Source organism: Hemiscyllium ocellatum, chromosome 3 (genome assembly GCF_020745735.1).
Source record: "Hemiscyllium ocellatum isolate sHemOce1 chromosome 3, sHemOce1.pat.X.cur, whole genome shotgun sequence".
Taxonomy (NCBI): domain Eukaryota; kingdom Metazoa; phylum Chordata; class Chondrichthyes; order Orectolobiformes; family Hemiscylliidae; genus Hemiscyllium; species Hemiscyllium ocellatum.
In genome coordinates this window covers 78,606,226-78,630,979 of record NC_083403.1, presented here as the reverse complement: position 1 = coordinate 78,630,979, position 24,754 = coordinate 78,606,226, and the positions used below count along the sequence as shown (strand labels likewise).

The 24,754-nt window shown below is 41.1% G+C and overlaps 1 protein-coding gene across 14 annotated transcripts in view; it reads left to right on the top strand.

Annotated features, from left to right (window-relative positions):
* The first annotated feature begins 11,271 nt into the window (after positions 1-11,271).
* epb41l2 (erythrocyte membrane protein band 4.1 like 2) overlaps positions 11,272-24,754 on the top strand; it is a 211,670-nt gene continuing 198,187 nt past the window's right edge. For 5 of the 14 annotated variants that reach the window (XM_060851172.1, XM_060851179.1, XM_060851238.1 and 2 more), the window contains exon 1: positions 11,273-11,469. The gene's annotated coding sequence lies outside the window, so the exon portion shown is untranslated. Of the gene's footprint in view, positions 11,470-12,144; positions 12,187-24,754 lie in introns of those variants that run through there. The other 9 variants (XM_060851227.1, XM_060851221.1, XM_060851149.1 and 6 more) reach the window with 4 other exon arrangements.

Below are 24,754 nucleotides of genomic sequence, written 5' to 3'. Positions count from 1 at the left end.
AGTATTAGGCAATTTTAGATCGAGTTTCAGATGAATTACTTCCCTAAGGAGTGATGAATCTTTGGAATTCTCCACACGAGAGAGCTGTCAAAGTTCAATCATTGAGGACATTCAAAACAGAAAGCAGGAAATTAAAGCCATCAAGAATATGAGGATAGTGTGAGAAAATGATGATTTTTCTCTTGGAAAATGAAAAAATGAAAATCAACCATAATTTAATTGAATAGCAAAGCAGGTTCAACAGGCTAAATAGACTATTCTTGCTGCAATGTTCCCATAATATGTTCCAGAGTTTTCTCTCAATATATAAGGAGGTGGAATATTTGACACACCAATTTGATACATAATTTTATTTTGGTAATATTCAAGGACAGACCAGATCTCTTGTATGCAGAATTCATGAGATCGAGAGTGGCTAACAAATCTAGCGTAGAGTGGACAACAACACTGCAGTAATCTGTAAACTGCAGATCATGTATATCTATGGTGGTCAGTTTAGTTTTGGTGGAGCGGTGACCAAATAGAACAGTTTTCTATCTAGGTGGTATTTACTACTCAAACCAAAGAGCAGTTGATCCTTGATAAAGTAAATAACCATTGTCAGGAAGATTGTAAGTAGTACAGAGATTATCGTTCAGCCACGCTTAACACTGTTAAGAATTTTAGAGGTATCTATTTCAGATCTCCCTCTCAATATAGTTGCAGTCATGAAACAGTTGCAAGATTGCAGTTAATTTTCTAGGATGTCCAAATCTTTGGAAAACAATCCACAGATTCTCATGATTTACTTCATCAAATGCTTTGGTCGAATCACTGAATGCAATGAAGAGTTCCTGGAATTGTTCTTGCCAATGCTTTTTGGAATTTTCTCAGATTAAGGGCCATGTTAGTGGTTCTTTGCAAGGTCTAATACTGTGCCCTAACTCTAGGAGGAATCCTTCATGCAAAGGGATTTGGCAATTCAGGAGATTGTGTGTCAGAATTGATCATGCCTATAGACTACAGGGAAATACCTTGGTACATTCCATGGCATGATTTATCTCCGGGTAAAAAGTGAGGTCTGCAGATGCTGGAGATCACAGCTGAAAATGTGTTGCTGGTTAAAGCACAGCAGGTCAGGCAGCATCCAAGGAATAGGAAATTCGACGTTTCGGGCATAAGCCCTTCATCAGGAATGAGGAGAGTGTGCCAAGCAGGCTAAGATAAAAGGTAGGGAGGAGGGACTTGGGGGAGGGGTGATGGAGATGTGATAGGTGGAAGGAGGTCAAGGTGAGGGTGATAGGCCGGAGTGGGGTGGGGGCGGAGAGGTCAGGAAGAAGATTGCAGGTTAGGAGGGTGGTGCTGAGTTGAGGGAACTGACTGAGACAAGGTGAGGGGAGGGGAAATGAGGAAACTGGAGAAATCTGAGTTCATTCCTTGTGGTTGGAGGGTTCCCAGGCGGAAGATGAGGCGCTCCTCCTCCAGCCGTCGTGTTGTTATGTTCTGCCGGTGGAGGAGTCCAAGGACCTGCATGTCCTCGGTGGAGTGGGAGGGAGAGTTAAAGTGTTGAGCCACGGGGTGGTTGGGTTGGTTGGTCCGGGCGTCCCAGAGGTGTTCTCTGAAGCGTTCCGCAAGTAAGCGGCCCGTCTCCCCAATATAGAGGAGGCCACATCGGGTGCAGCGGATGCAATAGATGATGTGTGTGGAGGTACAGATGAACTTGTGGCGGATATGGAAGGATCCCTTGGGGCCTTGGAGGGAAGTGAGGGAGGAGGTGTGGCGCAAGTTTTACATTTCCTGCGGTTGCAGGGGAAGGTGCCGGGAGTGGAGGTTGGGTTGGTGGGGGGTGTGGACCTGACGAGGGAGTCACGAAGGGAGTGGTCTTTGCGGAATGCTGATAGGGGAGGGGAGGGAAATATATCCCTGGTGGTGGGGTCCGTTTGGAGGTGGTGGAAATGACGGCGGATGATACGTTGTATACGGAGGTTGGTGGGGTGGTAGGTGAGAACCAGTGGGGTTCTGTCTTGGTGGCGGTTGGAGGAGCGGGGCTCAAGGGCGGAGGAGCGGGAAGTGGAGGAGATGCGGTGGAGGGCATCGTCGATCACGTCTGGGGGGAATCTGCGGTCCTTGAAGAAGGAGGCCATCTGGGCTGTGCGGTGTTGGAACTGGTCCTCCTGGGAGCAGATGCGGCGGAGACGAAGGAAATGGGAATATGGGATGGAGTTTTTACAGGGGGCAGGGTGGGAGGAGGTGTAGTCCAGGTAGTTGTGGGAGTCAGTCGGTTTATAGTCTTGAAGACAGTTACAATTTGAGTATTGCTGAAAAAAAGACACATTTTTATGAAGTTTTTCATCTTGCACTCGGTAATACAATTCGCAAGAATCTCAACTTAAAGGGAAAGCCAACGTTTATACTATATGAAAGGAGAATGCTGATAGGTTGATAAGTGGTTGAAAATGGTTTATTAGATTCTTGAAGACAGTTTACCTGAGAGAGGAGTGGTGAGGTTTGCTTTGTCTGAACACAATATGTTTGTGCTGTACCTAGTCTCAACACAGGTGTATTAGTGCTGCAGATGTTCCTAATTTGAGTGTGTTTGCACTATTGCATGCATTGTCAAAACTCAGCAGTCTCAGTGCATTGCATTATCTGAACTTGTAATTGTTAACGTTGTATGCTCCATGCATACAGGAATGTTAAGATTTCATACTCTTGAACTCAGGGATTTCATCATTTTATGTTGTCAGCAAACACTGCCAGAAATACACTTTTTGATTGAAAACAGGATTAACGTTCCCCTAAGATGTTCAATTAAATTGTACATTTTAATCATTATCTCAAGAGGTTTTTAAACAAATTATTCTTTAATCTTTTCTAACTCAATCAGGAGAATTAAATCCTTTAGTAAAAATTGTTACAAGTTGTACGTTTACAGGAATTGTGAAGTCCTTATTCTCTGCTATAATAGAAGACAAATTAACAATTGTATGAAAGTTCTTTGCCAAGTTGACTGAAAACAATTTCAGCATCACTTCACACAGGAAACAAAAAAAGTGCCCACACAGTTCAACTGCTAATCTGAAAAACACGCATGAGTAAAAAATGTGCAGAAAGGCATGAAGAAGCTTTGACTAAATGAATAAAGATTAAAACAAAGCATAATAGGGAGCAAAATGAGTCTAGACCTTGTTAAAATTTCAGAATAATAAATCTGTAAATTTGTGATTAAAATACTTTACAAAGAAAACAACTGGAAAGTTGAAACTTTTGGAAACCAAAAAAAACTGCAGATGCTGTAAATCAGAAACAAAAACAGAAGTTGCTGGAAAAGCTCAGCAGACCTGGCAATATCTGTGAAGAGAAATCAGAGTTAATGCTTCAAGTCCGATGTCCCTTCCTCAGGATCTATTCTGAGGAAAAGTCACCAGGCCCAAAACGTTTACCCTGATTTCTCTTCTCAGACGCTGCCACACCTTCAAGTTTTTCCAGCAACTTCTGTTTTTGAAATTGTAACTTTTATATGCTTTCTGGACTTGAAAACAAAGTTAACTCTGCATCTTGTGTACAGGAAATTCGACGTTTCGGGCCAGAGCCCTTCATCAGGAACGATGCTCTGGCCCGAAACGTCGAATTTCCTGTTCCTTGGATGCTGCCTAACCTGCTGTGCTTTAACCAGCAACACATTTTCAGCTCTGATCTCCAGCATCTGCAGACCTCACTTTTAACTCTGCATCTTCAAAACTCAATTCAAATGTTGAATTAATTTTAATTCATATGTTAAATCAACCATTAATCCGTTTAGTAAAATTAATAATATTTTGCATATCACCTCTTCAATTCTACCAGAATATGTTACATTTTAAATTTCTGTTTCACTGTTCTTGTTTTTTGTGATTCTGCATTACTGCATCATCCCTGAAAAAGAAGGATGCATGCACAAATGTCATATACAGAAATTAATCATATCCCGAACAAAAAGATAATTTCTTGCTTTTATATTTGTTACACTCCAAATATATACAGCTCCATGCAGTTGATAAACTCAACTCACTTCATGTCAGCATTCACCCTTAACATCACTTAAAAGATATAAACAGGTTTTCAGCTTTTTTCAAAAGTTCTATAGTTAGACCACAAACGCTGCTGCAGTTAACGTAAATGAACTCCATGTTTCTAATTAAGACAACCAAACTGCTGCAAAGTTAATTTCCAAAGGTATTGATGAGGCTAACATCCATACATCTCTTTCCAAGAGAGTACAGTATAATTAGGTGGTATTCTGAAGTGCAGAGGCACACATCTGATTTCAATGCACAATGAATGATTTTTGAGGTTTAGTAACCTGGTCTAATTTCTTAAGGTATTTCTTGTCTGTGTTCCTGGCAATTAGCAGGATCAAATTCATGTTGTACCCATCTCTGACTGAATTTTTGTTGATTGGTTTTGCAGAACTGACTCTGGATCTTGACATCAATCTGTCCATATTTCAGGGTATCTGCATCCAATAATTCCAAGATCTATCACAAAGGATGTAAATACTACATGTTTCAAAAACAATTGGTTGATTGAACAGTGTAACTGTGGATTTTTGAAGGAGAATTTATATTTGACAAACTTTATTATGTTGTTTGAATATGTTAGAATTGATGGGAGAGCCAATGGAGTTTTGGATGCTTTTGATAAAGTTTGACACAAAAGACTAGTAAACAAAATTAAAGCACATGGAACTGTGGGTAATATACCAACATGGATTGAAAATTAGTTATCAGACAGAATGTAGAGAATAGGAAATAAATAATTTCTCCAATTGGTAGGCTGTGACCAATAGGGTAACTCACTTGTTCCCCAGATTCACAATGTGTACAAAATTTGGTGGGAATGTAAGTCTTGAGAAGAGAGTAAAGAGGATTCAAGATTTAGACTGGCTGAGTGTGCATGCAAGAAATTGGCAGATGGAATAAAACATTGACAGATGGGAAAAGCTCAGTCTATTTCTTAAATTGTGAGTGTTTGAAAAGATTTGATGTCCAAAAATGCCCTTGTTCATAAGTCCTTGAAAGCTAGGATGCAAGCACACCTACAAATCAGAAATCAAACAATGTGTTAGTCTTTATTGCAAGGGGATATGAGTCCAAGAGGAAAGATGTTTTGGTTCAGTTGTTTAGAGCACTGGCGAAGCTGCATCAAGAGTACTATGTGCAATTTTAGACCCCTTGTGTAAGGACAATAAAGCACTACACTAATGGTTAACCATGCTTAACCCAGGGATGCTGGTCTGTCCTGTTAAGAGAAATAGAGAAGCATCCACTTGAGTTTAGAAGAATAAGAAGCTATCTAATAGAAGCTTACAGCTTTAAAAGGATAGACAGAATTAGATGCAAAAAGGATGTTTCGTCTCACTGTAGTGTCTAGAAACATGGGACACAGTCTCAGAAGAAAAGACAATCCATTCAAGACTGAGATGAGGGGGCATTTCTTCACTCAGAAGCTAGTGAATCTTTGGAATTCGCTACTGTAGGGGCTGCGGAAACCCAGTCATTAAGTAAGTTCAAGACAGAGATTGATAGAGTCCTAGTTATTAGTGACATCAGGGAGGTAGCAACAACACAGGAGTGTGGCACTGAGGTAGATGATCAGCCACAATCTATAATAGCCAGGGAAGTTCAAGAAGCTGAAAGACATACTCATGCTTCTGTGATCTTATGGAGCACATCTTTCTAGCTCATGGGGTGCAGATTTGACTGATTTCAGTGCACACTTGGTGCAATCTGAGTTTAAGTGCATCTCCTCATTTTCCCAATTCATTTATGTCTTCTTGCATACTTCATGCACATTTTTTATTGTCATAATTTAACCAATCATTTTAAATTTAAGACTAGAAACCACTCATTTAAATAAGGTTTTTACAATCACTGATCATTCACTGAATGTGAACCCCAGTGGTCTAATGGATAAGGTAATCCAGGGATTATGGGTTCAAGTGGCTCAGTGGTTAGCACTGCTGCCTCACAGCACCAGGGTCTCAGGTTCAATTCCATGACTCAGGTGACTGTCTTTGTGGAGTTTGCACGTTCTCCCAGTGTCTGTGTGGGTTTCCTCTCACAGTCCAAAGATGTGCAGGTTAGGTGAATTGGCCGTGTTAAATTGTCCATAGTGTTCGGTGCATTAATCAGAGGAAAATGGGTCTGGGTGGGTTCCTCTTCAGAGGGTCAGTGCGGACTTGTTGGGCTGAAGAGCCTGTTTCCACACTGTAGGGAATCTAATTTAATCAAAAGTCCTATTTGGGGTGTTTGGTTTTAGGGTAATTTCATTCAGTTATTTCAAGGCTGAGACAGATTTTTCTGTGTGGCATGGTGGCTCAGTGGTTGGCACCGCTGTGTCATGTGTAAGGGACATGGATCGATCCCAGCTTGCCTGACTGTCTGTGTGCAGTTTCAATGTTCTCTCGTGTTAGTGTGGGTTTCTGCCTAGTGCTACTGTTTCTTCCCACAGGCCAAAGATGTGCAGATAAGAATTGGCCATGCTAAATCGCCCTGCAGTGCCCAGGGATATTCAGGCTAGGTATTTAAACATGGTTAATGCAGGATTCCAGGAATGGGATAAGGGGCTGGAGTTGGGGCTTTGTCTGTGTGGGATGATCTTTGGAGGGTCAGTGCAGGCTCAATGGGCTGAATGGCTTATTTCTGCAACATAGGGATTCTACAATTCGATTCAAGTATTTCACCTATTGAGTACTTTTCAAGTAAGATCTGCAACAACTAGTTTACGCATAGCAAATACAAATTACAAAATAATAACCTAATTTCTTTTGTAATGCTAATTGAAGGATAAATATTGGCTGGGACATCAAGAATGTTGATTCAACCAATCTATTGGAATGTTTTGAGGAAGTACTAGAACTGTATATAAAGGAGAATTGGTGGATGTACTCTATTTAAACTTCCAGTATATATGTTAAAAAGTCATATTAAATGTTCTTACAGAAAACAAAAACTCATGGGGTATCTGATAGTATATTAACATAGACGAGAGACTGGCTGGCTAGCAGGAAGCAGAAACATCAAACCGCCATTTTCAGATTGGAAGGATACAACAAGCTGTATGTATCAGGGCTGGAACCTCATACATCTAAGACTTGGATGAAAAATAAAAGATATAATTAACAATTTGTTTGTGTCACTAAAACGTAAGTAAATTAGGAAGAAGACACTGAGATGTAGACTAAATGTTTTCATATGATTTATTCTAAGTTTGGGTTCTGATTATTAAGTTAGTATCCGGTAGGTTTTCTGTGATTTTTTTTAAGGAAGATGTAGTTATTGTCTTGATAAGCAAAGATGTGGAAGGTTATTAGGCGTCCGGCTGCAGGAATATGGAATACAGTTACAATTAGATCAGCCATGATCTTATAAAATAATGGATCAGGCTTGGAATGCCGAAGGGCCTTCGCCAGATTCTTGTTCCTAAAACACTGAAATTAAAAAATCAAAAACGTTCGTTTCCGAAGACACCTGAAAATCTGGTAGCAATGTCGAGCCCTCTCTCCCACAGTCCGACTAACGGCAATTGGAAGTGTTTGGCGATGAGCGGTGACAGAGTGTTTGTGCTGAAGGTTGGATGGACAGACAGTATATGACGGCGGCTTGGGGACAAGTTACAGTTGCGTGAGAACCTCGATCTCACACATACATATTCGTTCTAAACTGCATAGCGGTCATGTGCGCAAGTTACAGGTATATTTGGGTCGAAATGCAGAAGAAACTCTGGGTCAAAAATGCTTGTCGTTCTGCCACGTCTGTCGTAGCCTTTCCTTTCTTATTTTCATATATTGCTATTTTTCATTTTGATGTATTGTATGGCCTGTTAAAACTGCGACATGTTATCAACTTGTTATCAGCAACAGATATCAAAATAGCTTACATTATTATTGGTCACAAACTCGGGATTGAACTAATGAAACGTGTATATTAAATCTTATGGGTATCGAATATGCTTTTCAAAACAAAATGTATTTATTTTCACTGGAAGGCCTTTGTGACATGACCAGCAGGTCCCCTGTTTTGCTCCATTGCCCGTGGATATTAGAGACTTGGCTGTCAAGGCGAATTAGCAGTCAAGCGTTCATTTACGAATTATTGAGAACGTGACAGTTCAAGGTTTGAATGGTGGTCGATATAACCCTATTGGTTTGTTAAATATAAACAGCAAAATTACTGTTCAATTCAGCTGTTAATTCGAAGATTTATGGAAAATATGACTTGCCAATTTCCTACCGACAGTAATTGGGCGCTAGCACTACCTTAGGTATTGATTTTTTTGAAAAAAATTGCTTCTTAATGATAACAATTTACTCCAATTATGTAAATGTCTGCGAGAAGCAGTAGGAATCACTAGCCACAAAGAACGACAATGTTAGATGAAACTGCAAGCAAAAAGACACAAACAACAGTGAAATAACACGACCCTACAATTTAAATACATTCCGAATTGAGAGAAGTTTAGGAATGAACTGCGGAGAGTGAGAGGCAAGTAGGTGATAGGAGAAAGATTCAAATGGGACCTGAGGAGCAACTATATGACTCGAAGTGTAAATTCAGGATTTATTGCAGTGAGTTTCAACTAATTAATTGCTAATAACCACACAACACCAGATTGTGGTGATTAGATTAGACTCCCTACAGTGTGGAAACAGGCCCTTCGGCCCAACAGATCCACACTGACCCTCCAAGAGCAACCCACCCCTCTCTGACTAATGCGCTTAACACGATGGGCAATTTAACATGGTCAATTCACCTGCCCTGTATATCTTTGGACTGTGGGAGGAAACCCACGTAGAATATGTAAATTCAGACAGTCGTTGAACCTAAGGCCCTAGTGCTAGGAGGCAGCAGTACAAACCAAGTTGATTTGGAAGCACTAGCTTTCAAAGTCCTGCAGATTCATCAGCTGGTTGTGGGGTATAAGATAGTAGCACACAGAATTTAAAGCAAAAGTTTACAGGGTGATGCAACTCAAATTATATATTGAAAAAGACCTGCTTTGCTTGCTATGTCGCGTATCGTTTAGAATGGCTATGTTGGTTTCAGTTCTTAAAAAAAAATCTGGGACTTACATATGAAAGTTACATTCTCAAGTGAATTTTAACAATAGGTGCCATGTTGGCCCAGATAATGCATTGAAGGTGTGAGGATATTTCTTAAAAAAAAGGGATTTACAGAATCTTATATGGATTCATGCAGTTTTTGAGCAAAATAAAACGTAATTCTATAAGTATAAATTCACCTCACAAACTTATTTGTGTATGTGTGCATGTGGGTGTGTGTGTTGGGGGGGAGCAGTATGAGTGTGAGTGTAAAGGGGTATAAGTCTGAGAGAGTGTTGGTGTATGGGTGCAAGTATGCATGTGTATGTATCAGCATATGAGAGAGAGCTTGTCTGTGAGAGAAGGTCTACACGAGTGTATGGGTCTGTAGGAGTGTGTGTGTTTGTGTGTGAGTGTGAGGGTGTAGTGCAATGGGGTCACCTCTAGAGTGACATGAACCCAAGGTCTCAGTTGAGGCCAACCCATGGATACCAAACTTGGCTATCAGCCTCTGCTTGGCCACTTTGCCTGAAGTCTGCCTTGGAGCATGGTCACCTGAAGGTCTAAGGTCGAATGTCTTGGACCGCTGAAGTGTTCTCCAACTGGGAAATAACACTCCTCTCTGTTGATTGTTGTGTGGTGTCCATTCAGGCATTTCCGTAACCTCTGCTCAGTCTTGCCAATGTACTTTGCCTCTATTTGAGATTTGGTGGTTGTTTAAAGACGAGCACGGGAGGTGTGGGGAAGGTCTTGGTGAGGTGCTCATTCTCATTGATAATGTGTTGCAGGTTGCAAAGAACAGAGCTTTTTTTTGGCTCCTGAGAAGTACTGGACGATGAAGAGGAGCCTGTTGGTTGCAGCTCATGTCTGTCTCCTGAGGAGATCATTACAGTTTCTCTTTGTGGCACAATGATGAATTGAGCATCATACCCCGTTCTTATGAGGGCATCCTTGAGTACTTCCAAGTGCCTGTCACGCTTCCCCTCATCTGAACAGATCCTGTGTATGTGTAGGCCTTGTCCATAGGGGATGGCTGTTTTAATATGTTTCAGGTTGAAGCTGGAGAAATGTAGCATCATAAGGTTATCCGTGGGTTTGCAGTAGAGTGAGGTGCATGTGTCCAAGAATGAGATAGATATTAAAGAATAATCCATGGTGAGTTTGATGGTAGGATGAAACTCCTCGATATCACTGTGTAGCTGTTTCAGTATTGAGAACTGAGACTGTTGCCATGATGCTGTCAACATGGGGGATGTTGCTGTACAGTGCTGACACATCCATTGTGACAAGGAATGTTCCTAGTTCGACTGGCCCTTTGGGTACTGAGTTTCTTTAAGAAGTCTGAAATGTCACAACAGAAGCTGGGCATCCTTTGTACAGTGAGTTTCAAGATGCCTTTGACATTGCCTAGTATCCAAGCACAGACGGATAGCCAAGTTCAGTACCCATGGGGATAGCCTCAACCAGGAACGTGGGTTCATGTGACATTACAGATGACCCCACTGCACCACACACACACACACTCTCTCTCTCTGTATGACTCACGCACATACAGAACTTCCAAATGAACGTCGTGTTGTGTGATTTTGAACTTTGTACACCCTAGTCTAACACCAGCTAGTCCAAATCCTAATTAATTGCAGCATCTTATATTGACGTCCATATGCTATAACATGGTTTATTTTTTGACAGGTTTGGCTTTCCAATTTAAACACTGCACAGTCAAACTGTCACTTCTTTAGATTCATTTCCTGTTGATTTCTCTTTCCTGGGCACAGTATAAGACGAAGACTTTCTCTAACCCAGAATATATCAGACAGTCGCGGAATAGATAATTGATACAAAATTGAACCACTCACAAAGCAGGGATTTAGAGTGATTGACGTCACACACGGAATCGAGCCAATAGATTGCGCCCCTTGAAGGTTTGGGACACACCTTAAGATTTTTAAAGAGCGGGAGGCAGGAATTGATTGGCTTCGGGGAGGGGGCGGAGTGGAGGTGGGGGAGAGGTGACCAGAACTGCTACCCCGCCCCTAATAGTAGGCTGACGTCTGCCGCTTGGCCCCGCCCCCCTCAGGGAGATCGATGGCCGCCCTCGGCCCCGCCCCCTCCTGGGTGATTGATGCCCGCCATATCGGCCCCGCCCTCCTCAGTGGGAATGACGCCCACCGCTCGAGAGGGGGGGGGCGAACGATGCGCGCCAGTCAGTACCGCCCCCCTGAGCTGTCGTGGAAGCTCAGTCAGTTTAGCGCGCGCTCGAGTAAAATTTCAAGTGTGGAGTGTGAGTGCGCGCACGGTGTGTTTACCGCTGTCTGCACCGAGGGTGTTGGGTTCCCAGTCCCCGGGCAGGCGGGCAATATTCACACAGCAACAGCGGCAGTGAGAGCCAGCAGCTCCGAGAGCAGGTAACCGCTGTGGGCAGGGGGCTAATGCCGAGGTTCAGTACGGGTTGTCGGTTTCGGGACTATCGTACCGGCCGAGGCGGGGGGGGAGGGGGCCTTTACTCCCGCTGTCTGATTCTCCCCACCAGCGTTGGCGCCATTTTGAGTGGAGATCCCTGATTTTTACAATTTTTACTATTTTTTTTGGTGGTTTCTCTTTTCGTTTTCTTTTTCCTTCTCCCCGCAATGTGTGTTTAACGATGCCTTGTCTGGAATTGCCAAATAGTACAAGAGCGGAAAGAAATCACCCTGAATGTTGCCCATCAGCCAATTCCTCCATCTGATTTGTGTTTGCGTAAGGGATAGTGAGTTTCTTTTTAGTTGTTTTTCTTTCTGAGCGGATCTCTCTATTCCCCTTGCTGCTGGCTGTGTAACGGTGTCTCTTGACAGCAGCGGCGTGTCGAGCACCCAGTCATTCCGCTTTTAAAGACCCGCGGCTAATATTCGCCTCGCCCACATTATCACGCTGAGGTTTGCAAAACTCTTCTCTTCTCCCCCCACAAAACAACTTCATTTTAATGGGGACTTTCTGAATGAAGTTTTTGCGCTGTCGTGTTTTTAAATTTCGCGATTACTGTTCAGACGCTTGCAACAGTTTGCTTATGCAGCTTTACTGAAACTGGGACGCTGTTCGTAGAGGAAAAATAACAACTGAAAATCCCTACTTGACCGACAGTTAAGGTTTGACCGCTGCCATTTGTAGAATGAATGCAATAGTTGTTTTGCTGTGGTTTTGAAAATTGTGGATCCGATCTCGTTTTTGCAATAACTTGCGCGAATGTCACCCTCGTTCCCTAGCTGTGTTGCATGTCATAAGTTTACATGCAGTTATTTGCCCCAAACAACTGTTGGTTTTAGATTTTGGGTTAGTCGTCCCACTATTGTATTGCCCCAAAGAACTGCATTAATTTCTGTTTTGATACTTTTAAAAAGTGTTGAACCCACATTTGGTTTGCTGCATATCGTTCGCATTCTGCGGTGTACATCTGTTGTTGAGCAGTTCACATTTTGAGTTCAAATGCAGTTTTGTCTGTAAGGTATGTGATAAATAAAAGATGCATCCGGCACCAGCCTATAACTTATTGAGGCTTAAGAGTGCTTAATTTGTGACCTTTTGGTACGGAAGGGATACGAGAGTTTTTTGTCAGTGCTTTAGGAGTGTACTGTATTTGGATCTTTCTAGAGAGCCACTGTACTGTGCCTTTTGCTTTTTTTCTTCGCTGGTTGCTCTTTAACAATCTCAACTTTTTAAAAAACTTGTACGAAGAGTTCAGTGCAACACTGAGTCATTTCACAAGGAACGTTAATGAAAAAGTTAGAAAAGGTAGAAGCATTGACAGTTTTTGATGACACCAGGAGCTGGATAAAGATAAAGCAAGACGAAAGGATTTTGCAGAAGAGTTTCAGTGCGGCTTTATGGTGGCAGAAAGCTCAAAACCTGATGCTGAAATCGAAGGCTTCGAGAACAGGAACAGTGTCCAGGAGCAATGGTTGAGCAGATGGAGTATGTGATTGAGAATACTTAATCTGTTTGCTGAAGGAGGGGGCACTGTGAGAAGGGTTAGGTTGCTCGTTTGTTAGTCATAGTACGTTTAATAAACAGGATGGCCCCCTACTGAGATGTAAAGTTTCCATATATTCTAAATATGTGAAAAGGAGGAATGTGTAGGGATATGGAATTGTTCCTTACAAGGATCAGCATGGACGTGATAGGCCAAACCGTTTTCTGTACAATAACAGTTTTGTAAATATATTGCAAACAGTACAGTTTGGGTTGGGTAGACGTTTGCATGGAATTGAGCTTGAAAATTATGGCTGACTCAGGAGGTGTCAAAAATATGACAGAAAATTAGTTCTTGCTAATGAATAGGGCATTGAAGCTCAACCCCCAATACCAAAGGGCTCCATAGCATTTTTTGAGCATTATTGAAACTGTACAGGAGGCCAGGGATAGATCTGGAGTGGGACATAGAATTTGAGGAATGCAACGGGGTGCTTGGAGTTACTCTTGCTTAAAGAAAGGAGGCGTTCAGTGAAATGTTCAGTTAATCTGTTTCGCTTGTTGCAACTAGGATGGGAAGGATGTACTGGTAATTGAGCGATGTTAGTGGTATCGTTAGTATAAATGTGTTGATTCCCTTTTGTACTCCTATGTAGAATAAAAGGGACTTTCACCAGATTTCTTTTTTTAAATCAAAGTTAACCTGTTTAAGGTACCACAAAACTAATTTCTAAAAACAAGTGGCAAACCTTGTTAATCTCAAAACTATAATCTGGAATTAGAACTATATCCCATTTAATCCCAAAACAAAAACACACTCGACATAAGACAACAAAGACTCTACCAAGCAAAAGAAAAAGTACTCTTATTGCCCAGTGGGCTGAAAAACTAAGGATAGAAATTAATGAATCCTCATGATCCACTGGGCTTCTGTGCCTATGGGTTTCTTGTGGCTGACAATCAAAGGCTAAAGCAAGGTCTTCTAAACAAGTTTCAACTTTGATGAAATATAATATGGTTCCATGTGTGTAGAAAATAGTCATAGGTCAGCTTCTCAAAGTTTACAAGGCAGTCAAAATAATAAGATGTGGAAACATTATCGGGTTGCCAATTTCTTGGAGGGGTGGGGTGGGTGGGGGTAGAGACAGACAGAGAGACTTGCAGCTCTGGTACAAGCTTTGGAAGTTTTCTTCCTTTTGAACCCCTAGGCATTGAAAACAGAAACTAAGCCCAGAAATGGTTGCTAGTCCACTTTCAGCTCAGGTGTCCGTTCTCTCTTCCAAAACTGGGTTTTTCAGAAAATAAGGTCAATTAACCCCATCTCTTAGCTTCTTAAAAGCGTTACTTGGCTGTTTCTTCCAAATTCATTTGTAATGACCTAAAAGCTACTTTAAGGAGAAAGTGAGGACTGCAGATGCTGGAGATCAGAGTCAAAATGCGCAGTGCTGGAAAAGCACAGCTGGTCAGCAGCAACATTGAGGAGCAAGAGAGTTGACGTTTTAAGCAGAAGCTCTTCAGGAATGTCGGGAGGCAGAGTGGTGGCCCAAGGTGGCAGAGAGATAAATGGGAGAGGAGTAGGGCTGGGGGAAGGGGGGATAGCTAGGGATGTGATAAGTAGATGGAAGTGGAGATGGAGGTGGGGTTGATGGTGATAGGTTGGTGCAGAGTATGGTATGGATACTGCCTTCTTGAACTGTTCTATCTGTTGATCTTTCTTCCTACCTATCTGCTCCAACCTACCACCTTTACCCCTCCACCTCTATCGTGTTCCCCACACCTCCTGTCCACCCCCTCCCATTTATTTCTCAGCCCCCTTGCCCCCCCCCATTCCTGATGAAGAGCTTGTGCTCGAAACATCAACTCTCCTGTTCCTTTGATGCTGCCTGACTGGCTACGCTTTTCTAGCGCCACCCTTTTTGACTAAATGTTACATTGAAGATCTTATTTGCTTAAAAATCATGGATTCTGGTGGGGGAGGGGGGTAACTGTTAACTGTAGCTCTGTAGTATATTTTAAATTTTTTCATCCTATCGTGGGGTGCCTGGGTCAAGGGTGGGGCACTGGTTGGGAGAGGATATGAGGGACTTTTGGAAAGGAAGTGATGCCCCTTGGGAACAAAGGGGAAAATCTCCATTTAAGTACGTTTTATATTTTTTTTATTTAGAAATAGTTTTTTATTATATTGATGTGAGTGTATTAAAGAGCCTTCGTTTTTGTGAATTTTATATGCTCTATGCTCGGGATATTCTGGATAGTGTTTCCCTTCCTGAGGGGTCTCGGACTTGCCTGGACGATTATGGTTAATCAGTCTGTTAAATAGTGCACCTGGAATGTCAAGGGGAATAATTCACCAGTCAAAAGGAAGAAAATATTATCCAAACTCAAGAAAGAAAGGATTGATATAGCTCTCCTATAGGAGACACACTTATTGGATAAAGAGCATTTGAAATTACGACAGGGTGGATTTGATCAGGCCTTCTTTTCTTCCTTCAGCTCAAAAAGTAGGGGAGTTGTTATTCTTATTTGGAAGAATTTCCCTTTCAAAATCCTAAATCATATAAAAGACTAATCTGATTAAAGCCCTTATAAATGGAGAGGAATATGGGATCTTAAATTTGTATTGCCCTCCCCGGCACATCTTTTAAATTTATAACGGAAGCCTTCTCAAACTTGATGGTTCTTGGTGCTCATCATACAATTATAGGGGAAGATTTTAGGATTCCCAAGAGTACTGCAGGAGTATCTCCTAGATCTAGACAATTGGTGGATTTGAACAAAGAATTAGGACTAGTAGATGTATGGAGATGCCTTCGCCCATAGGGCAGAGATTTTTCTTTTTACTCCAATCCACATAAATGTCAAACCAGAATTGATATGTTTTTTGCCCCCTCGATTTTTAAAAAATTCCATATCGTCCTGTAAAATAGGCAGTAAAGCAATTTCTGATCACGCTGCTGTATATATGGAAATCAAGGCGAAGAACAATGAGACATCCTCCCCCCGCCCCAGCATTGGCGTATGGACCCCTTCCTGATGAAAGATAGTAAATTTGTAAAGTACTTTTTTCAAGAATTTAAAACTTTTTTAGAAATTAATTCAGGTACGGCTAGCAACTCATCAATGATATGGGAGACCATCAAAGCTTACGTGCGAGGTTTGATCATTTCATACTCAGCGACCCAGAAAAAATTAAAGGGAGAACAAGAGCGTCTGCTCAAAGCTCGCTTAAAAGCGGCTGAAACAGCATATGCTGACAGACCTGAAAATGTGTTGCTGGAAAAGCGCAGCAGGTCAGGCAGCATCCAAAGAGCAGGAGAATCGACATTTCGGGCATGAGCCCTTCAGGCCCGAAACATCGATTTTCCCACTCCTTGGATACTGCCTGACCTACTGCGCTTTTCCAGCAACACATTTTCAGCTCTGATCTCCAGCATCTTCAGTCCTCACTTTCTTCTACGCTGACAGACCTTCTATTATCAAATTACAAAGGGTTATGACCCTTGGGACAGCTCTAAACACCACACTTACCTAAACGGCTAAGAGAGAAATATTATTTGCAAAACAAAGGTTATATGAATTTGGCGATAAACCTGGTAGATACTTAGCATTTCTCGCAAAGAAAAAAAAGGCCCCTCAAACTATCACGTCTATCAAGGAAAGTACTGGTTTTCTGACTCATGATCATAAAAGGATTAACGCAATCTTTAGAAAATTTTATTCTGAGTTATATAAATCACAGTATTGCGAAGACAGAGCTAGGAGGATGTAGTCATTTTTTAAAAACCTGACCTTTCCGGATCTAACTCCAGCATAGGTATTGGTCCTGAATGTTCCCCTAACAAGCCAAAAAATACTTGACACAATCGGACAACTTCAGAGCGGTAAGGCGCCTGGCCCAGATGGCTTTCAAGCAGAATTCTATATAGAATTTACAGGAATATTAGCTGACCCACTTATGGACATGTATAACTACATATACAGTCAGGGCTGCCTCCTGCCTTCCCTGAAAGAGGCGAATATCTCTCATCCTCAAAAAAAAGGAAAGGACCCAGAAGATTGCGTGTCATTCAGTCCAATATCCTTGCTAAATGTAGATTTTAAAACCCCCTCTAAAACGTTAGCATTGAGGCTAGAAAGGGTATTGCCACACATCCTAAAGGAGGATCAGACTAGGTTTATTAAGGGCCGTAGATCATCCAATAATATTAGAAGGGTTTTGAATATGATTCAAGCCTGCCATCAGGGAAAGATCCCAGGAGTAGTTGTCTCATTAGACTTATTAACCTCTTTTAACCTCTTGTTTTCAGACAAGAGGAAAATCATCACAGATTAATGTAAAAACCCTATAATACTAAACACAATTAAAGCTTGGAATATAATGCGGCAAAACGAGGGCAACTCACATAAAATATCCCCCTATGCTCTGATAGTGGGAGCATGTGGATTTCAACCAGGGCTTACAGATGCCACTTTCAAACTCTGGAGATCCAGTGATATCTACTGTTTAGGGGGTCTGTTTAAAGAAGGGGTCCTGATGTCTTTTGAACAGCTGCATCAGAAATTTGAATTACCTAATGGAGACCTCTTTCGATACTTCCAAATTAGAAATTACATACAAAAGAAGACTACGCTATTAGATAGTCTTTATAAATCAGATAGAGAATGTAGAGTGTTATGGCCAATAGGGGTATCTTCCTTCAGCACTATTTATCATTTATTACATGATGAACTATCGGGAGATATGGACAATATGCTTAAAACATGGGATCAGGATTTGGGACTGGAAATCTCTATAGAAATGTGGAAAGACATTTGGGAAAATGCCAGAAGAATCTCCCATCTGCAACAGGACTCAGGCCATTCAGTTTTAGATACTTCATAGGGCCCATATAGCACCGGACCGATAGGCAAAATTTAAGGCAGGAGCATCTCCAATGTGTCCCAATGTAAAATAGAGGTGGGCACTCTTGTACATTGCTTATGGACCTGTCATAAGATCTGTAGATATTCGACTAAAGTAGCAAGTGCTCTGACAGAAATCTTAAGAACGGAAATTAGAGTGGATCCTGTATCTCTCCTTTTGGGCTTTTCGAACTTACCCTCCCTGGATAAGCACAGGAAGAGATTGTTTTCAATTCACTCTTTCTGTGCAAGGAAAAATATTTTGGTAAACTGGGTGGCTGAGGGCCCCCCGGACTTTCAGATTGGCACAGAATAATCATGGAATGTATTCCCCTTGACTTCCTTACAAATATGGTGTACCAAAAGACCAAAATATTCCATAAAATATGGCAGCCCTTCTTGAATTACATAAGTAGAGGGCTTTTATTTAACTGAGATGGCAAACCTGGCTGGTCCGGGGCCCCTTGGGAGTAGAATCCCGCACGAATACAGGTTTTGTTACGATCTGATGTTAACACATTCCGAGCATGTATCTCACTACTCAATTTCTCTGTTATCCGTCGGTTTTTATTTTCTTCTCTGAATAATGTAAGAGGCTTAATTATACACTCTGGTTAGGTGTAGGTTAGATTAGTAGTTAGTTGAATTTTGTTTTCTCTCTCTTGGAATCTCTTTTTTCTTTTTCTGTTTGATAAATTTTGGTTATTATTTATTTAAGATTTAATTGTATATCAATGTTTATACTTGGGTTTTTTTATTTGTAAACTTGTAAAAATGTTAAATTTTCAATAAAAATATCTATTTAAAAAAACATCATGGGTTCCCTTCTTCCTTGAATGTTTTTGTAAAACCCTGCTTCATCCAGGTGTCCAAGCAGTTCATTGTCTTCCAGGTTTCCACATCGTCCATAAATGTAGATGTGTAGTCTCAAAGGGTGTCTGATGCAAAACTGTATACAGTATATCGTAAGCTTTTTGGAAAGTGAATGTGGTGGGAGGTCAGTGGCTAGGTGTTGGATCTCCTGGACCACCATGGAATGAACAGAGATTCTGTTTAATATAATAATATGGAATCCTTGAGAAATCAGTAAATTACAAAAGATCATATGTGGAAAATAATGTAGCAGGTATAAGCTGAGATTGAGAAACTGAGAAGAGGATGGAGTTCTTGAAAGCCTTGTTTGATACTAAAGCTATGAAGCATTTAGAGGCATTTTACAATTTAAAAAAAAGTGATATGCAAGCTTGCCACAATTGGAGAGGGAGAAAAAATACATGTGGGAATTAGTGGGATTGTAATAGGTGAGATAAGAGCAACTGCCCTTGTAATCAATGGGTACTTGACCAAATGTGGCATCAAGGAGTCCTAACAACACTAGAGTTAACAGAAACTTGGGAGAAAACTCTCCGCTGGTTGAATCATCCCTAACACGAGGAAGATGATTACGATTGTTGGAGGTCGGTCATCTCATCTTCAGTACATCAGGTGTGTCGATATCAATGGGATAGTGTTTTTGGTCCAAATATCTTCAGCTGCTTCATCGATGATCTTTCCTCCATCAGAATGTCAGTCATGCAATTTGCTAATAATTGCACAGCGTTCAGCATAATTTGTGAATCCTTAGATTCTAGAACAGACCATGACCTAGTTTTGCTGCATTTGGACAATATCCAGGCGTGGACTGATGAGTGGCAATTAACATTTGTGCTAGGTAATGACGGTCTCCAGCAAAAGAGAATCAAACTGTTGTCCCTTGGCATTCAAAGGCAGTGCTGCAGCCCATCCTGAACATTCTGGGGCATCACCATTCACCAGATAATGAACTGGAATAGTGGAATAAACATAGTGAGTCAGAGGCTTGGAATACTGCAGCAAGTAATTCAGCAAAGCCTTTTCACCACCTGAAAGGCACAAGTCAGAAGTGTGATGTACACTTCCCACTTGCCTGGATGAGTGAAATCGAATACCATCTGCAAGGTGTATTGCAGAAATTCAGCAAGGCTCCTAAGACATTGCCTTCCGATCTCATGATGATTCTCATTTAGAAAGACAAGAGCAGCAGATGCAAGGGAAAGCCATCTGCAAACTCCCCTCCAAGTCGGTCACAAAGATCCAAGAACTCTCTCGCTAATAGCATTGTCAGTCTACATCACCAAATGGCTTGCAGTATTTCAGGAAGGTAACTCACTACCAGCTTCTCAATGGGAATTAAGAATGGGTAATAAATACTGGCCAAGTCAGCAGTGCCCACTTCCCTGAATGCATTGAACATGTGAGCAAGGAACAACAGTAAGCTATTTGCTCCTCTCATGTCTGCTCTGCCATTTAATAAAACCATGTCTGATCTGATTTTAACCTCAACTTTACATTCCTGCATACCCCCATAATTTCTCATCCCTTTAGTCAAAATGAATCTGCTTTCAAAATATTTAAACATTCTACATCCACTGCCTTTTGAGGAAGGGCATTCTAAAGGCACTTGACCCTCTAGGAGAAGAAAAGAATTTCCATCTCAGTCTTAAATGGGCAATCGCCTTTGTCAAGAAAGAAGTCGTTGCAGGAAAAACTCAGCAGGTCTGGCCGAATCTGTGAGGAAAAAACAATTAACATTTCTGGTCTGTTGACCCTTCCTCAGAACCACCTTGTCCCGAGTTCTAGATTCTCCCATTAGAGGAAACAGATTTTCCACAGAGGTCTAGTCGAGACTCCTTAGGATCTTGTATCCTTGAATTCCGTCACTCTTTATTGACTGTGTCAAACTTCGGAGGATGTAGCCTAGCCTTTCCACAAAACAACAGTTTGCGTATTCTACGTATTAGTCTAGTAAATCTTGACTGAACTATATAGTTAACATTCTTCTGTAATTAGCCAAATGGCAGTGGACACTTTCAGAATACTTGAAAGTGTATGGTAAATTAAGGCAAAGTCAGCATGGTTTCATCAAAGGGAGGTCATCCCTGACAAATCTGCTGGTCGGCATGGACAGGTTGGACCGAAGGGTCTGTTTCCATACTGTACATCTCTATGACTAAGTAATGAGCAGGTTAAACCAAAGAGAACCAATGGATGTTATCTACCTGGACTTCAAGAAGACCTTTTAACAAGGTGCTACACAGGCTATTTAGTAAGCTAAGGGGCCCATGGTGTCAGATGCAAACTTGGCAGAAAGCAGAGAGTGGGGATAAAAGGTTCCTTCTCAGGGTGGTAGCCGATGACTAGTGGTATTCAGCAAGGCTCACTGTTGGGAATATAACTTTTCACTTTATACATTAACAATATAAAAGAAGGAAGTGAGGGCATTCTGACTAAGTTTGCAGATGATACAGAGAGAGATAGAAGGATAGGAAGCATTGGGGAGGCTCAGAAGGATTTGGATAGTTTAGCAGAGTGGGCAAAGAAGTGGCAGATGGAGTACAAGGTGGAATAGTGAGGTCATGCACTGGTAGGAAGAATAGAGGCATGGACTATTTTCTAACTGGGGAGAAAATTCAGAAGTCTGAAGTGCAAAGAGACCTGGGAGTTCTAGTCCAGGATTCTTTCAAGATAAATTTATAGATTGAGTTAGTAGTTAGGAAAGCAAATGAAATGATGGCATTTATTTTGAGAAGACTTGAATATAAAAGCAGGGATGTAGTTCTGAGGCTCTATAAGGCTCTGGTCAGAACAAATTTTGAGTATTGAGAGTAGTTTTTGGCCCTAATATCTGAGGAAGGTTGTACTGGTCTTGAAATGTGTTCCGAGGAGGTTTATGAGAATAGTCCCAGGATTGAAAGCTTAACATATGAGGAATGTTGGAGGACTTTGGTTTATACTAAAAGGAGTTTAGAAGGATTGGGGGGGGTGGAATTAATTGAAATATACAAAATACTGAATGGCCTGGACAGCGTGGACATTGGGACGATGTTTTCATTGGTAGGAGGGACTGGGACCCGAGGGCACAGCTTGAGTGTAAAAGGAGGACCTTTTAGAACAGAGATAAGGAGAAATTTCTTCAGCCAGAGAGTGGTGAATCTATGGAATTCATTGCCACAGAGGCTGTGGAGGCCAGGCCATTGAGTAGATTTAAGACTGAGATAGTTAATTGATTGTCAAGGGGATGAAGGGTTATGGGGAGAAAGTGAGAGAATGGGGTTGAGAAACCTATCAGCCATGATTGAATGATGGAGAAGAATCGATGGGCTGAATGGCCTTGTTTCTGCTCCCATGTCTTATGGTTTTATGGTTTCTTTTTTCTTTATCTTTTTATTTTCTCTGTTTTCTTTCATCGTCTTCTCTTTCTTCTCTGCATCGGACTCCCTACCTTAGTGCGGACTTGGACTCCTGACCCAATGTGATGGTCTTTCAGCCCAGCATGGACTTGAGGTGATTCCAGAGTGGTCTTCCACCTTGAACCTGGAGGTGAAACCCTGCAATTTCTGAAGACTAGGTGCCAGTGTGGACTGAGTTGGAAGAACCGTTCTTCTGGCCTGATAATTTCTCTATTTTCTAATTTATTTCTACAATTTGCAATGCTGGTCTTTTTCTTTCTTTCCTTTTCTAGTTTTTTTTCCTAAGATTTGTACTAAAGGATCTGTCCCTAGATACCTTTGTACCTAAGATGGCACCGTAAGTGATGACTTGTAAACTTTTCACTGTACTCATTTGAGTACATGTGACCCTAAAGCTAATTCAATCCAAGTACATTGGCCAGTACTGTACACAGAATGTCAGATGCTGTCCTACCAGTGCCTTATACTATATATATTCATCAGGACCTGGGGTCAACTTGCAGTTCCAACAGTTTGCTTGTACTATTCTTTGGTAATTATAATTTTCATGACTTCCTCCCTCTTTTCAATTCTTGATTTACAGCTATCTCTGGGATACCAATTTTGTCTTTTGTGGTGAAGACTGATACCTGTTCAATTTGTCTGCCATTGCTTTATCCTTTATTACTAATTCCCAGACTCCTTTTCTAAAGTATGAATACTTCCCTGTGAATTCTTTAAATATCTGAAGAACTGTTTGCTAAAATTCTCTTGTACTCTAATTTTCCCTCATTAGCCTTATGGTAATGCTTTGGTTTTATTTTAATGTTCTGTTTAATCTTGTGACCTGCCACTATCTATCTGTATTCAGTTAAATGTCTTTTTTTTGAGTCTGATATGATCCTTAACTTTTTCAGTTAATCACAGTCTATGCCTTAGAATTTTTTTTATTTGTTGGAATGCATCTATTCTACACTTTCTGGAATATTTTAAAAAATGTTTGCTATTGCATCTCTATTGACCTATTCCTTAACCTAAATTGCCAGTTCACTTTACCTAGCTCTGCTTTCATGACTTGATAATTACCTTTTTCTTAATTTCAGAATAATAGTCTTAGACCCACATTTCTGTTCCTTTAAACTGTAAGGACAATTCAATCATATTATGGTCTGGGGAAGTTCTACCCAGAGGCACTTCCACTGTGAGCTCAGTAGTTAATCCTATCTCATTAGTCAAAACCAGGTCTCATAAGCCTGCTCTCTGGTGCCACAACATGCTGGTCAAAGAAATTGCCTAGAAAACAATTGGCACGTTCCTCATTGAGTCAACTTTTACCCAACTGATTTTTTTCCGGTCTGTATAGGTTAAAATCCCCCATGTTGCATTTTTACTTTTGGTAGTCTTTTATTTATGTCTCAATATCCTGCACTACCGTGCAGTTAGTGTTAGGGGGCTGTATACAAATCATATAAGTTCATCTCTATCCAGACTTTATCCTGGTTTCTTGAATTTAGAGGAGAAAGTGAGGTCTGCAGATGCTGGAGATCAGAGCTGAAAATGTGTTGCTGGAAAAGCGCAGCAGGTCAGGCAGCATCCAAGGAAATTCGACGTTTCGGGCAAAAACCCTTTTTCAGGAATGAGGAAAGTGTGTCCAGCAGGCTAAGATAAAACTTTTATGCCTGATTTTATGCCAGCAACACATTTTCAGTTCTTGAATTTAGATCGTTACTCTTTATTGTACTAATATCTTTAATTATCGGAGCCAATCCCCTACCCTCCTAGCTTTCTATCATAGAAGGTTGTCATGCTTCCTGCTTTTGAAGCAAATGTTATCAGTGGAAAAGACTTCCATTCTTGAAAAAGGAGAGTTAAAAATAAATAACTTGAAGGTAAAGCACAGATGGAAATTTTGAGGCATCATTAAAATTCCCTAGATCATGATGGAAGCAGGAGACAACACTGACAGAAGTAATCAGAGGAAAGGGAATGCACTGAGTAAGAATAGAAAGAAAAAATGTTCCAAAAGCAAAATATAAAGGTAGATATTGCTTGGAAACATACCGGTTAATGCATTTTTAAATTTGCATGTACATTATTGAAAGGATCCTACTCCTTGTAGCAATTTATTTTGAGATTACTATTTTCCAGTGTATCTCCTGCTCCTTAAAAAAACTTCCTCTGATAATCTTGACGTGCATATTCAGTGGGGACCATGCAGTTGTTATTTAAAAGGGTCAGGTCTAAGGTTACTTGCTGTCTTGACTGGGCAAGTCTGGCAGCATCTGTGGAGAGAAAACAGAGTTCTAGTTTCTAGTCCAGTAACCGTTTACAAGAACTAGCAGCAGCTTACAAAAAAGATTTGGTGGGGTATTGTTGTGGATGATATCCATTGCCTGCATTGTCTCCCCAATGTAGAGGAGACCCATTGTGAATAGGAAGTGGAGATAACTGTGATCTTGGATGGATTTGAAACATGAGGCTGAAACTACAATTGGAATCCACATGGAGTAAGTCTGAGCCAGAAGCAGTCACTAAGGAACGATAATTTGCTATATTCGCTGCTCACAATGTGGTCTCCTCTACATTGCGGAGAGGAAAC